Raw genomic sequence first — 15,845 nt, forward strand, 5'->3', positions numbered from 1 at the left:
GTGAAGAGTGTGCTTCTTAGCTCAAGTAGATACATAAGACTAAATGGGCAGCTCCTGTCCGGAGGTGAGATGAGAAGGCAGAGAGGGTCAGAAGCTGGTTGAATGGTCATGGGAAATCAGGGGTGTAAAGGATGAGTGTGCTGTCATGGTGTAGGGGGAGCAATTAGGGTCATATAACAATGTATGTATAAATTTTTGTATGGGAGACTAACTTGAATTGTAAACTTTCACTTAAAGTACAAGAACAAATTGTACAAGGAGATGAAACGATAAACATTTAGCTGAGGGCCTACCACATTCCAGGCATTATTCTAAACTCTGATGACACATTAATGAATAAAACTAGGCCTCAAACTAGGAGAACTCATAAACGTTGTTGGGAAGACATGCATACAAATTACTATCCGCATTTCTGGGGAGATCTTAGACTTGCCTCTCCATCCCCAATCTCTCCTTTGAAAACCCTCATGGACCTTACACTTGTCACCACATGTCAGTCTGTAGGTATTCATGCAGTCATTTCTTTGGCTGCCCCTAGACTGGACTGTAAACCTGACTAGAAGGAGAATCCCATGTCTACGACTGTTGCTGTTTTTAGCTCCATCAAGTCGATTCTGACTCATGGTGACCCCATGTGTGCAGAGTAAAACTGCTCCATAGGGTTTTCCAAGTTGTGATCTTTCGGAAGCAGACCATGATACCTATATTCAGAGTCACTTCTGGGTGGGTTTGAACCACCAACCTTCCAGCTAGTAGTCAAGTGCTTAACCATAGTAACTAGCAAGCTTCCTGGAACACAGCAGGCAACCAAATATTATTAACTAACAGAATGAATGAATGTATCAATGGGTGTGGACTCAGTGCCTTGGAAACAAAGCAATCAAGTCTACCTATAAGACCTAAAGGTCTTATATGCCACAGAAATAAATTAAAATCATACCAAGGGAAAACTTTTTAAAAATACACACTCCAGAATAATTTAGTATTGTAACTAGTTTCTTTAATTTAATGCATCTGTTTATAAATAAACTCTTTAATTTCTATAATTAAAGTTTAGAAAAAACACAACAGAATAGAATCCAAACTCACATGCTGAGCAGATTTTTTTTTTTTTAATTCCTTCAAATCATGAGGGCTTATTACAGAAAAGCACTTTGTCTCTGACGTTTAAGCCAAAAAGAAAAAGACAAGCAATCCCTTGCTGCAGCTGGCCAAGATGGAGCCGAGCCATATTTATCAGCACACATAGTATTCTGCATGATCACTTTGTAGATGGTTTTCAGTGGCTCTTTTCAAATTAATGAATTCCAGGCTCCATTTTTAGAGTTTGTTAATGAGATTTTAGATGCCAAGAGAATGTTTTCAAGGAAATGACTAGGGGGAAAAGAAATTTTTGAGCTTCAAAATATAGGAGACTAGAGGCCATTTTTGCCTTATGTCTTCTGTCTTCCAAGGTCCACCAGAGGGAAAGGTAGGCCTCTAATTCTAAACTATTTCTGAGGAAACAAGTTTATATCTTGTGGTTTTTAAAAAAAAACGCTAAATTACTAATGAAACTGGTGCATATACTTGACGATCCATGCCACTAAATCCTCGCCCAATACACTGGTAAGTTTTGTGGCCCCGACAATTCTGCCATCTTGGCAGAGACACTAAAACTTGTAGCTTAAAGGGCAATCATGACTTGTTAAATTTGGTTGTTGCTGTTGTGAGCTGCCATTAAGTCGATTCCAACTCATGGTGACCCCATATGTGCAGAGTAGAACTGCTCCACAGGGTTGTCAAGGCTGTGACCTTTCAGAACCAGATTGTCAAGCCTATCTTCTGAGGCGCCTCTGTGTAGGTTCGAATTGCCAATCCTTCTGCTAGCAGTCGAACGCTTAAACATCTGTGCCACTTAAACCCAAACCAAACCTGTGCTGTTGAGTTGATTCTGACTCATAGTAATCCTAAAGGACAGAGCAGAACTGCCCCATAGGGTTTCAGTGAGTCCCTGGTGGATCTGAACCTCCAACCTTTTCGTTAGCAGCCGTAGCTCTTAACCACTAAGCCATCAGAGTTTCCAAATTTGGTTAGGAGTCTATTATTTCATAATTTGAACTGCTAGTTTTCTTTACAACTATAGCTTAATTTCTCCAGAATCAAAGTAGAAAATTCCTAGAGAAATCAGAGACAATAAAGTTCAACAGTCAGAACGAATCCACCTCTAAACCAAAAAAAAAAAAAAAACCCACCAAACTCAGTGCGGTTGAGTCGATTCCGACTTATAGTGACCCTATAGGACAGAGTAGAGCTGTACCATGGAGTTTCTAAGGTTGTAGTGTTATGGAAGCTGACTGTCACATCTTTCTCCTGTGGAGCAGCTCGTGGGTTTGAACTGCTGACTTTTCAGTTAGCAACCAAGCACTTAACCACTGCACTACCAGGGCCCCTAAACTAACTGTAGGTTGCTATAAATTGTATCTGCTTCAAACAACAAAGAATTAACCCTTAAATGCACCCCTGATTGTAATTTCAACTTGATAGATTCTGAAAACTATTAACTACTGTTTCAAAAGAGGTTGGATATGTAGAATCAAAGGGCACAGAAAGCCACAAACTAGATAAATCAAGTTTCAGATAATAAAAAACTAACAAAGAGCTCAATTAAATGTCACCTTTTAATAAAATCCATTAACTTTTAGACAAAATGCCTTTAAATTTTTTGATTATTTCACGTTTGAAAATTATCTTCCAAACTGAATTAAACTCAGGTATAATAATACTCACCAGTTATGCATCATATACCCAGGAGTTTTTCTTTAAATGAAACTTTAGACAACAAAGTGAAAACATGTGGGTACTGTCCACTGTCACATGATAGGAAAATGTACAGTTAAGGACTGCTTTCACTAGACAGTAATTTCCTATTTTCAGGCTGATGAATAAAACAACTCAGATAAAGTGAGTGACTCAGTATGAGTATGAAACTATTTCTTATACTTGTGCACCCTACACAGTCCCTTAATAGTGACAGTAGTGATGAAATATTGATGGGAGAGGTCAGGTAAGTGAGGAAAATCCAACATTTCTATCAACCAAGAACATCACGTAAGATATTTATACAACACCATGATCATTAATTAATATATATTGTACAGAGTGCATGACAGTTCTTTTCTCGCATTTCATTAATGAATTCTGGTGAGATGGATATAAGCTGATCCCTACACTGGTAACACCTGTCCTCTTTATAGAGCTGCAAAGAATTTATTAAGTCATCAGTAAGGTTCTGATAGTCATCCGACCCGGCTTGAAAGAACTGACAAGGTTCTGAAACATTTCAAAATCTCATATGCACTTACTACCTTATTTTCTCCTCTGTATGTTATTAGGCTGCATTTCTACTTTCTACTACTTTTTTCTGTGAATACAGACAATGTACAAATGCTCAGCTTCTAGTAATGTCAAGAGGTAAGAATTGCCACAACAGAGTTTCAACTTAAAAATACTATGATCAAATTTAAAGCGATCTCAAAGTAAAATAAAGCCATAAAGAAAAAAAATTCTAATTTACTCAATAGAATATTGCACCATCTTATCACTAAAAAGAGACTGGCTGTTTTCGTCAACCTGGTTTGTGATTCTAAAACTGTATCATTTTCCTTTATTTTGGGGAAAGGGAGGGGGTGGCATATTTTTATAGAAATAATACCTAGCCGCTCTGAATCACAGGTGTATGTACTGCTCAAATCATACCTGCAAGAACAAGGGCCCTCAAGAGACAAGAATTAGAGGTCAAACCACAAGTCTCTGCTGATTCACTATGAGATGATATTTAGTAAATGTCATCTGATAAGTGACCTTCACAAAACCCTACACTGACATGCAACTGCTTCAAATAAGCCAGCTCAACTTGTAGCAATTACTCCTATTTTGATGACCAGTTGCTCAATTGTTATGGGGGAGTTGCTCTGCCTGGGAGAAATGAAAAAGGTTATTAGTTAACTTTAAAAAAGAATGTTCCTGGTAGTCTTCTCCCCTTCTTTCAACAGACTGTAGATACAGCCCATCTAGTTATTTAGAATTAGGGGATGAAAAGAGGGTGGATTTTGCAACTATTCAATAATTAGCACAAAGATCTTTAAAATTTCAGTTTGGAGATTCAGAATTTATACCAACAACAGCTGCAAATAATCAATGTATCCGGGTTAGAATGTGAAAACTGCCCGCCCATCAAACAAATCAAAGTATTTTCCAAATGCTGAGTAGAGATGAGTACATTCATAACTCTATATCCAGAATGTATTACTATAGTGCAAAGACTAAAGGACAACAAGTTTCAGGGAAAATTCATCACGGATTTTAACGCTAATTTAATTTATATGTCAACTATCCACAAGTCTACGAGATAAATTTACAACATTCAAGCACCCTTGTTCAAGTTAACATCACACTGCCAACGATTCAATTTCACAATATTTCTGCATAAAGTGACAACTGTGACAGCTAAAAACTAATATTAACTAAATCAGGATAACCCTTTTCAACGCTTCCTGCCAATCCACAGGGCAGCTGCCATTTTTCAGGCTGTCTCTGAATCCCGATTCAATATTCACGTTTGAATTGACGACGCGGTGCATTGTAAAAATAGTCACATGAACAACGCGTGACTTCCATTGTGAAACAGTCCTCCTTATGTTACTAGTAAACTAAAGTTACGGTGCACATACGAAAGAACCTAGAAAGCACGCAGCTGATGGCTTCGTAGGGAATGCAAGCGGCACCAGTATGAAATCGTAGCACCTCGAGCGGAAATGCAAAAATGCTAACATCTTTCTTCTTCTAACTAAATTCCTGCAGCGCTGGTGATAGCCAAGGGCCGCAGGGAAGCGAAAGAAGCTCGGCTGCAAGCCCAGCATCTTTGCGCCACAACCCTGACCATCATCAAAGACTCCCAGGAGACGAGCGCCCACCACCCTCCAAGCGCGGAAAGACCTCCACCCCAGGACCTCGCTCGCCCGCACTCCGGGCGACAGCAGAGGCGAGAAACCGACCTACGGGGTCACTGAGGCTCCCAGCACTCCGGGGGTGGGGCCACGGCTTCAGGACGGCCTGTCACCCACGCCGGTTCGCACTCCCGCCGACCCTCGGCCTCTCCGCAAGGGCGGCCTCCAGGGTTCCCGCGCCGGAAGCCGGGCGGAGCACGAGGCAGTGGACGCCGCTCCGCGAGGTGGCACCGCCCCTCCCCGCAGCCGCCCCCCGAGCGCGCGCCCGCACCGTCGGCGCCGGGCCCGGCACGTGACCGGCGCGCGGGCTCCCGCCCCCAGCCAAGACCTGACGGGCCGCAACCCCCTCTGCCGGTTCCCTGCTCTGCTTACGGCTGCCGGGAGGGCGGGGCCTTTGCGCCCCTCCCACGACACCCCAAGGCGACAGAAGGGGCGGACCCCACCCGAGGACAGTGAGGAGCTGCTTATGGCGGGAAGAGGACACACCCCACCCGCCCACCAGCCAAAGCAAAATAGAAAGTACTGAGTTAATGCCCTGGAAATTTGTTATTAAACAAATAAAGCATCCAGTTGCCGAGTTTTGTTTGTTTTGCTTTGGTCGGGACTTGACCCAAGCGAACTTAAATTAGCAGTGTAAATTAGCAACACCCTTTTTTTCCTCACGTGTCACAGGATGGCCTTAAAATGCCATATAGGTGTTAACTGTTCCAAGATAGAAGTAAGGGATGCATAAAGAGATGAGGGAAAATTTCCTTCACTTCCTGCCCCCATCAAGTCTTTCCTAGAGAGGACCCCTCTTCAGACTTGTAGCACAAGCAGCCTAGAGACACAGGCATTAGCACATATTCTATAACGTGTAGGTTAAAATCTAGTATGATTACTTCGTTTAAAAAACAAAAAAGATATGCATAACTTAAAAAGACAAAATCACGAGCATACGAACTTTTTTCTACTTTCCGGATTTTATATAATGAACATGTTCTTTTGTATTAAAACACTAGTAAGTAGGTTTCATTTTTAACGGGACTGTATTGTTGTTGATAGGTGCCCTTGAGGAGGTTCCGACTCATAGCGACCCCATGTACAACAGAACGAAACACTGCCCAGTCCTACTGTCGTTTTACTAAATTCAATCTAGATAACATGTATTAAGGACTATGCCTGTTGGTCATTGTGCGACATGTGATACATCCTGTGACATGTATCACATTTTTCCATATTTTAGAATGATGTCTGTGGAGAACACAAGCAGCCCTGCTTGTGTATCCCAGGCTAACATCATTTTATTAAAAAAAACAGGCAACTGACTAGCACAAGTCAACTTCAAAATGTGTAGTAACTAAGGCAATTACATTTACGTTGCATTGTCTAAGGATACTGAATCATCTCTGCAGCCAATATAAAAATTGACTATTTGAAATAATTTCCAACATGATTCCACAAAAACCTCCATTCTCAGTATGATGATTTAACTGGCAAAATTAATGACTTTCACCTTGCAACTCCCTTCTTGAGTTTATAAAAGAAAACTAGCCAATAGGAGGATGAAATATTAATCATTAAGGTTACTAATTAGAGAAATTCCAATCTTGGATTACTAATTGTACTATATTTTTACAGGACTCTCTTTGATATTTACATAAAGAGTCTTTAGGAAAAGATATTTCCTTGACGTTTGTCTTATTGACAAGAACAGGTAAAAACGATGGTGTAAGAGTTCATTATTCAAGAGCATCACTGTCCAATGGAACTTCCTGCAATGATGGAAATGGTCTGTAATTGTCCAGTACAGTAGCGTAGCCATGTGGCTACTGAGAACTAGAAATGCGGCTGGTGAGAATTAAATTTTAAATTTTATTTAATTTTAATAAATTTAAATAGTCACCTGTGGATAGAAGCTGCCATACTGGACAGTACAGCTCTAGAATAACAAAGCAATCACTCCATTGTCCCCAGTCATGACATACTCTATTTTGAGAAACACGTGGCAGAAATAGAACCACTGGAACAAATTAATAAACATTTCCCTCCACACTCCTTTCTGAGCTTATGAACAATTTGATATTTTAATTTTACAAACGGAGCAGTAAGTTAAAATCATTATCTCATCCTGGTCTACAGTGTATATAAGTCAGAAAAGAAATGGCAAGCTCTAGATGGATGGAAAAGGGACTTGGGAGTAACTAACATTTCACCTTGCCATTCCCATTCCTACCTGACCAAAATTAAAAAGTTAACCATGGTAACTTTAGACCAGGTTGCCCTTCACCAGAATTGCCTGTTGCCTGGTTCAGACTGAATCAGCCTGGAAACTTTTTTTTTTTTTTCTTCCCTTCGGTTGTTTCAGGGACCTTAGGTACCCACAACTGTCTACCACTATTCCCCCGCCCACAGCTCAATGACTCCCTCTCAGAACACGATTCCCTCCAGATTACGGTACCTGATGTTTTGCGTTCCTGGAGTTTTGTCTTAAACCTGAAACACCCCAGAATGCACTGCGGGCGTCGCATGTTGTAAAAATACGCCCCTGGTGCCAGTATGGCTTCGAAGTGCTGCAAGAGCACACTAAAGGCTTGCTAAGTCTTACTAAAAGGAAGATTTTATGGACTAAGACTTTGGGAAGGGCTTTGGGTAATAACCCTCTGGAATGCTGAAAAGTAGGTCAGATGTCACCAGGCAAATCCACATAAATTGTTGAATTGGAGGAAGTTAACCATCCCTTTAAGCTACCTATTAAGCATTTTGTAGCTATTATTGACTACCGAACATCAAAGCTATGAGGTCATTATTGTTGTTTCTCTCTTAAAAGCTGACTAATTTTTTTGTCATTTGTGCCATTACACTCAGTTAATAACAGAAGTATGTGATTTGGTACATTTTCAGGTATTAAATTATTTTCATCAAAACGAATTTTGTGCCTGTTCCTCTTTTCCTGGGGGTGTGACACACAGATGTCTAAGCAACTGCCTTCCACTAATGTTTAGTTTTGTGGAGTCTGCACACAAAAAGTTTAGAAAGGACCCCATATCTGTAGGGTTTCTTGTTTGCAAGCATCAAGCACTGACACTGGCAAATTTAAACAAATACGAAGCATATATCCTATCAAACAGATAAAAATCTGGCTTGGAAAGGGCAGGACCAGCACATTTCCCAGGATCTGGGTAAGAGAAGACAGATTACAATTTCTCCAGGGTACTGCTGCTGGGTAAGAATACATTCCAATTATTGTTTTCCTATCCTTTTTCTTCATAAGAGGCAAAGTTGAGAGACAGAGTCTTGTTGATTTGTAGAGCAGGGCACCTTGGCTAACAAGACTAATTTTCATAGGAAAAGTAACCCTCCTTCCCCACACTCACATGAAATGCTGGTTCAGTATTATTACTAGAAGAAGGAGGAATGGGTAGTGGGCAGTCACAATTACAAAAATGCCCATTACTTCCTCTTACCCTTTGTTGCTTATTAATCAAACCCTTTTATAGCTTTTCCCCTTAAGGTCTGGTCTCCTTGGGAATTTTTCCAGCTCTAACTTTAGCACTGAAACTCTATTCATAATGAATATACTCTGCTTTTCCATCCATAATTTTCTGGTCAAGCAGTATGCCTGATAGTTACACTATCTCTTCTTGGAAGTTTCAGAAAATCTGCCCTGCCCGGAGCCCCCTCGCAAAGGTTTCTTTATTCAGGTAGTAGACCTAGCAACATGCTCCCATAAAGATTACCTACTGCCCTTGAGTCAGTTCTGACTCATCGTGACACTATAGGACAGAGTAAAACTGCCCCATACAGTTTCCAAGGCTGTAAATCTTTACAACGCAGACTGTCACATCTTTCTCCTGTGGAGCGGCTGGTGGGTTCAAACTGCCAACCTTTTGGTTAGCAGCCAAGCGCTTAACCATTACGCCACCAGGGCTCCTTCCCTTGAAGATTACAGCCTAGAGAATCCTATGAGGGTAGTTATAGTCTGTCATATGGGGTCACTACGAGTCAAAATCGACTCAACAGCACACAACAACAACAACATAGTATACTATAAAAAACCAAAAACCAAACTGCCGTCAAGCAGGTTCTGATTCACGGCAACCCCACGTGTGTCAGAGTGGAACTGTGCTTCACAGGGTTTTCAGGGCTGATTTCTCAAAAGTAGATCGCTAGGCCTTTCTTCTGCAGCGTCTCTGGGTAGACCTGAACCTCCAGCCTTTCAGTTGGCAGTCAAGCACATGAACAGTCTGCACCATCCAAGGACTCCATGTATACTATCAAACCAAAAATCAAACCTACTGCCATCAAGTCGATTCCGACTCATAGGGACCCTACAGAACAGAGTAGAACTGCCCCACAGGATTTCTAAGGAGTGGCTGGTGGATTCAAACTGCTGACCTTTTGGTTAGCAGCCAAGCTCTTAACCACTACGCCCAACAGAGGAAGCACTGTACTGAAGAGCAACTGAACCATCTAGATTCTCTCCAGGTATATTTGACTATGAGGCATACAGAGTGCAGTCCTTAGCCAGGATAGATGCAGAAAGGCATACAGAAGGAAGTGAAGGCTGAGAAAACAGGAACCACAGGACAGCAAAAAGGACAGGAGAGAGAAGATGACCAGTAGCAGCAGAAGCAAGCGCAGAGAGAACAACTGAGACCCCAGAGTGTGGAAACACCAGAGTAGGGAACAAAGGGTGATGCTCCCTGCTGAGAAGGCAATAACTTGGGGGCTAGAGTTAGAACTTCAACAACCTTTCAGAGCCTGACTGATGTTCTAATGTCCATTCAGCCCAGCAGTGCAAATGTTCCTGCATTTATGTCTCTGTATTATTGCAATAGTTCCCTACTCTTTACCCGATATAACCTGTGTTTCTCTGTTCCTTGAACCCAGAAAGAGCCTAATACACTACTACCACCCCTTACCCTGTTCTCACGTCTCTCGTTCTTAATCTCTAACAAACAACACTGTCAAGAACCTCCTCTTTTCAATAGCCACCTCTCTCCGCAGGGTCTCTGCTATTCTTTGCTCTTCTGAGACTTTCAAAACACATTTATTTTCCAGATGCCCACTCACCCCCACCATCTAGTCCTGGAGTCACCTGTTAGTACCTGATACAATCATGTCAAAGGTCCTACTCTTGATGAGTATACCCATACCAAGTAATTTTAGTACATTCACGGAAGTCACAAAGACCTGAGGATTAGATGGACCAGTATTTGGGCCTGTACTGGAGTGTGGATCAAATCACAGTCTTGTGGATCTTGGATTTGGAAGAGTTATCAGAAAACATCTACTCCAACCTCAAACCTAAAGCCAGATTACCCTCAACCACATATTTAAGAAGTATTCCCCCAGCCTGAGACCTGGAACTTCCCAGAGGGCAGATGACTACAATGCAACCTGAACCACATTTTTTCTCAACTCTGTAAATGTTAGAACTTCCTCTTATGGAGACAAATGTTGTCCCCACACAACTGTCACCTGTTAGTCCTCATTATACAATATAAAGGCTGAATAGAACAAGTTTAATCCCCTTTCACGTGCCATCACTGAAAAGCTTAAAGAAAACTAGCATGAGCTGCCTTGATTTTTCTTTTCCAGGCTTACACTTTCAGATGCTCCAACAAGTCCTCTTGCTCCAACTGGTCATGCCATTCAAGTCACATCAGTTTCTTTAATGGGTGCAGAGAAATCTTAATAAGTCCTACTATAATATCAGCTTTGCTAAACTTATGGCCTTTTTTCCAACCTTATTATCTCTGACTTGTCCACTGCCTTCTGGTGGTAGCTAATTTTTCTTCAACTAACAGAAAATTGGTCGGAGTGAATGGGGAGAATAGAAAGCAGGGAGGGAAGTGGAAACAAAAGAAGGATGATGGAGTGATTGATGAATGGAAGGATGGATGGATGGAGAGAGAGGAGAGTGAGTTAATTTAGATAAAGTAGAGAGGGGTGCAGCAAACAAGTGATACACTCATATACAAAATGCTGACCTCAAAAAGTTTATAATCTAACTTGGGAGGCAAAGTATACAATGAAAACTTAACAAAAAAGATAAGCCATAATAACACCCAAAAGTGGTACATAAAATTCTAAAGGAGTTGAGAGGACTATATGAGTGAGAACCAGAAGAGAAAAGACAGTTAGAAGTGGTGATATTTAAACTTAGCCTCAGCTTTGGATAGGAAACACCAGGAAATGGAAAATGAGTACCTTCAACATAATCAATTTGAGAGATCCAGCCAAAAAAAAAAAATCCTGAAAATGAGGGCATATACTTTGAGTAATAGCTCAGGGCTAAAAAACATTCACAAGTCATCCACAAATATCCATCACACTGTATAGGATTACCAGTGGAAAGAAGATAGGAATAATGGCACTTAAGGATGTGCCAGAGCACAGAATTTGCCATTCACCATCGATTGATTCATTTATTCATTAGTCAATAAATATATATTAACAGAGTGAATGACATGGTTTTGTGAGTGGATACACGTGCAAAGCACTATTCTAGGATTTACCCCCACCAGCTCCCTGCCCCACTCTCAACTTCCCCTTCTACTTCAGCAAGAAAACAAAAGCTATTAGAACTTCTTACCACCAAAACAACAAACTTACCTGCACCCACATCCTTTCTTCGTATTTTTATCTTTTAAAATGCAAGAGGTACCTCTTCTTTCAAAGGCCAGAATCTCCACCAGTGTTCATGATATCCCCTTCCACCTTCTCAGGGACCTCATCCCATCAACACACACACACTTTCTCCCTCCTAGATCCACAGGCACTCTTGCAATATACCAGCTGCATAAATGTTCTCTGATTTCTGTCATCTTTTAAAAGGCCTCCTGCCAGATAGCATCTTTTCTCTTTCCTTCTTCAGAGTGGTCTACTCCATTTTCTCCCCACTCTTTCCTCTACTCTGACTTCTGCTCCCGCTACTCTACTGAAACTGCTCTGTCTGAGGACTTCAAAGGCCTCCTTATTGGTAAATTCAATGGACCCTCACAAGTCCTTCCCTTATTTGACCTTTCAGCAGTATTTGACACTGGTGGCCACTTCCTTCCTTCTGGGAATTGTCTCTTCCCTTGGTTTCCCTGAGCTCCTTGTCCTTGGCTCTTTCATTATCTATTGCAAATTTTGCCTTAAACTCTGCCTCTCCTCATACATTTCCTGGGGGGAGCTTATTATGCACTCCAATGGCTGGAATAACCCTCTACATGCTCATGTCTCACAAATCTGTAACTAAGGTCTCAACATTGCTTCTGAGCTTCTGACCCACATACCAACTGATCAAACTCAATACAAACAAAAGACAACTTCTCCTCTCCCCACTACAAACCTACTTCACTCCTCATATTCTCTTTCTTGGTGGCAAGCAGTCTGGTCTCTACTCTCCCCATCCTACTTCATCTGCACTCTACCCCACACACCCAACCCTAATCTATTCTTTACTTTGTAACCGGAGGATGTTTTCAAATTTTAAATTTGTTCAACTAATTCTCTTGTTTAAAATTCTAATCTGCCTTTTAATTGCCTTTAGGTTTAGTCTAAACTCCTTAGCATCAGAAAGCTCTGCATATGACCAGCTTCATTTCTTATCACTACACCATGGTATTTTACACTTCAGCAATTATCAACAACATTCAGTTCCTTGTATTGACATAGTCTCTGACGCTTTAGGACTTTTGCCCATGTTGTTTTTGTTGCCTTGAACTCTCTCCTCCAGCTTCATCATCTTGTTGATGCTTATGCTGCATTCCATGTGAGCTTAGAGATCACTTCTCTCCAAGAGGCTGAAAACATTCCCCTTGAGAACAGGAACAAGGCAAGGATGCCCTTTATTTCCACTCCTACCTGACATTGTGCTGGAAGTCCTAGCTAGAGCAATAAGGGAAGAAAAAGAAATAAAGGGCATCCAAATTGGTAATGAAGAAGTTAAACTGTCCCCATTTGCGGATGATATGACACTATACACAGAAAACCCTAAAGACTCCACGAGAAAACTACTGGAACTAATAGAAAGATCAGCAGAATAGCAGGATATGAGATAAACATACAAAAATCAGTCGGATTCCTATACACCAATAAAGAGAATGATTAAAAGGAAATCAGGAAAGCAATACCATTTACAATATCCCCTAAAAAAAAGCACACTTAGGAATAAATCTAACCAGGGATGTAAAAGACCTATGCAAAGAAAACTACAAAACACTACTGCAAGAAACCCAAAGGAGATCTACATAAATGGAAAAACATACTAAGCTCATGGAGAGGTAGACACAACATTATGAAAATGACAATTCTCCCCAAAACAATTTACAAATACAACACAATCCCGATCCAACATTCTTTAAAGAGATGGAAAAACTAATCATTAACTTTATATGGTAAGGGAAGAAGCCCTGGATAAGTAAAGGTCTACTGAAGAAGAAGAATAAAGTAGGAGGACTCGTACTATCTGACTTCAGAACCTACTATACAGCTACGGTAGTTAAAACAGCCTGGTACTGGTACAATGATAGATACATTGACCAGTGGAACAGAATTGAGAACCCAGATGTAAATCCATCCACCTACAGTCACCTGATCTTTGACAAGGGCTCAAAGTCCATCAGATGGGGAAAAGACAGTATTTTTAACAAATGCTGCTGGCAAAATAGGATGTCCATCTGCAAAAAAATAAAACAGGGCTTATACCTCACACCATACACAAAAACTAATTCAATTTGGATCAAAGACCTAAATATAAAGCCCAAAACTATAAAGTTCATAGAAGAAAAAATAAAATCAACGCTAGAGGCCCTAATGCATGGCATTAACAGGATACAAACACACAAACCACAGAAGATAAGCCAGATTACTGGGATCTTCTAAAAATGAGACACTTATGCTCATCAAAAGACTTCACCAAGGAGTAAAAAGAGAACCTACAGACTGGGAAAAAAAATTTTGGCTATGACAAATCTGACAAAGGTCTAATCTCTAAAATCTACAGGAAAATCCAACACCTCTACAACAGAAAGGCAAATAATCCAATTAAAAAATGGGCAAAGGAAATGAACAGACACTTCACCAAAGAAGACATTCAAGCAGCCAGCAGACACATGAGGAAATGCTCATAATCACTAGCCATTAGAGAAATGCAAATTAAAATCACAATGAGATTACCATCTCACCTCGGCATTACTGGCATGAATCAAAAACACTGGAAATAACAAATGTTGGAGAGGGTGCGGGGAGACTGGAACTCTTATGCACTGCTGGTAGGAATGCATAATGATACAACCATTTTGGAAAATGATATGGCGCTTCCTTAGAAAGCTAGAAATAGAAATACCATACGATCCAGCAATCCCACTCCTAGGAATATATCCTAGAGAAATAAGAGCCATCACACAAATAGACATATGCACACCCATGTTCATTGAAGCTCTGTTCACAATAGCAAAAAGATGGAAACAACCTAGATGCCCATCAACAGATGAATGGCTAAACAAACTATGGTACGTACACACAATGGAGTATTATGCAACCATAAAGAACAATGATGAATCTGTGAAGCATCTCATAACATGGATGAAACTGGAGGAAATTATGCTGAGTGAAATAAGTCAATCTCAAAAGGACAAATATTGTATGAGATATCTACTGTAAAAACTCATGTGAAAGTTTACACACAAAAAGAAACAATCTTTGTTGGTTACAAGGGATGGGAGGGGTGGGGGGGAACTAAATAGACAATAGGTAAGTGGTAACTTTGGTGAAGGGTAAGACAGTACACAATACTAGGGAAGCCAGCACAACTTGTTCAAGGAAAGGTCATGGAAGCTCCATAGACACATCCAAACTCCCTGAGGGACTGAATTGCTGGGTGGAGGGCTGTGGGGACCATGGTCTTGGGGAACATCTAGCTCAACTGGCATAACACAGTTGATAAAGACAATGTTCTACATTCTACCTTGGTGAGTAGCATCTGGGATCTTAAAATCCTGTGAGCAGCCATCTAAGATACTCCACTGGTCTCACCCTTTCGGGAGCAAGAGAGAATGAAGAGAACAGGATGCAAGGAAAAGATTAGTCTAAAGGACTAATGAACCACAGCTACCACAGCCCCCACCAGACTGAGTCCAGTAGAGCTAGACGGTGCCCGGCTACCACCACTGACTGCTCTGACTAGGATCACAATAGGGGGTCCTGGACAGAGTTGGAGAAGGATGCAGAAGAAAATTTTAACTCACAAAAAAGAGACCAGATTTACTGGCCTGACAGACTGGAGAAACCCTGAGAGTATGGACCCTGGACACCCTTTTAGCTCAGTGGTGAAGTCACTCCCGAAGCTCACTGTTCCAGCGGGGGATGGGATAGCCTCATAAAGCAAAATGGGACTAATGAGGCACAGCAGTCCAGGGACAAGGACTAGTAGGCAGAAGGCGACAAGAAGGCTGGTGATAGGGAACCCAAGGTTGAAAATGGACAGTGTTAACATGTCGTGGGGTTGTTAACCATTGTCACAGGGCAATATGTGTACTAACTGTTTAATGAGAAACAATTGTTCTGCACCTTCATCTAAGGTAGGAAAAAAAAAAAGGAATTATCTATGTGAGATCAAATTGACAACAGCAACTCAAAAGGTTTGATGGGAAGCCTAGGGGGCAGTGAGTTGAAGATAATGGTGATGGAATAATTTGGAAAAGCACTGTGAGACTAGCAGCACAAGTGGAAGAATGTATTCGATGTCACTGAATTGTACATGTAGAAACTTTCGAAATGGTGTAACTCTGGCTATGTATATTTTCACCAAAAAAAAGGGTCCTCCAAGGTCGAGAAGGGAGAGTGTTGACATGTCGTGGGGTTGTTAACCAATGTCATAAAACA

General features: G+C 41.1%; 1 protein-coding gene across 2 annotated transcripts in view; it reads right to left on the reverse strand.

Moving 5' to 3' along the window:
- LOC101360186 (oxysterol-binding protein-related protein 1) overlaps window positions 1-15,845 on the reverse strand; it is a 173,661-nt gene that overhangs the window by 155,541 nt on the left and 2,275 nt on the right. The window contains exon 1 of one of the 2 annotated variants that reach the window (XM_023742067.1): window positions 5,037-5,247. The exons of the other annotated variant lie outside the window; for it this stretch is intronic. The gene's annotated coding sequence lies outside the window, so the exon portion shown is untranslated. Of the gene's footprint in view, window positions 1-5,036; window positions 5,248-15,845 lie in introns of those variants that run through there. 2 annotated transcript variants of the gene reach the window in all.

Source organism: Trichechus manatus, unplaced genomic scaffold (assembly GCF_000243295.1).
Source record: "Trichechus manatus latirostris isolate Lorelei unplaced genomic scaffold, TriManLat1.0 scaffold00199, whole genome shotgun sequence".
In the NCBI taxonomy this organism is placed as follows: domain Eukaryota; kingdom Metazoa; phylum Chordata; class Mammalia; order Sirenia; family Trichechidae; genus Trichechus; species Trichechus manatus.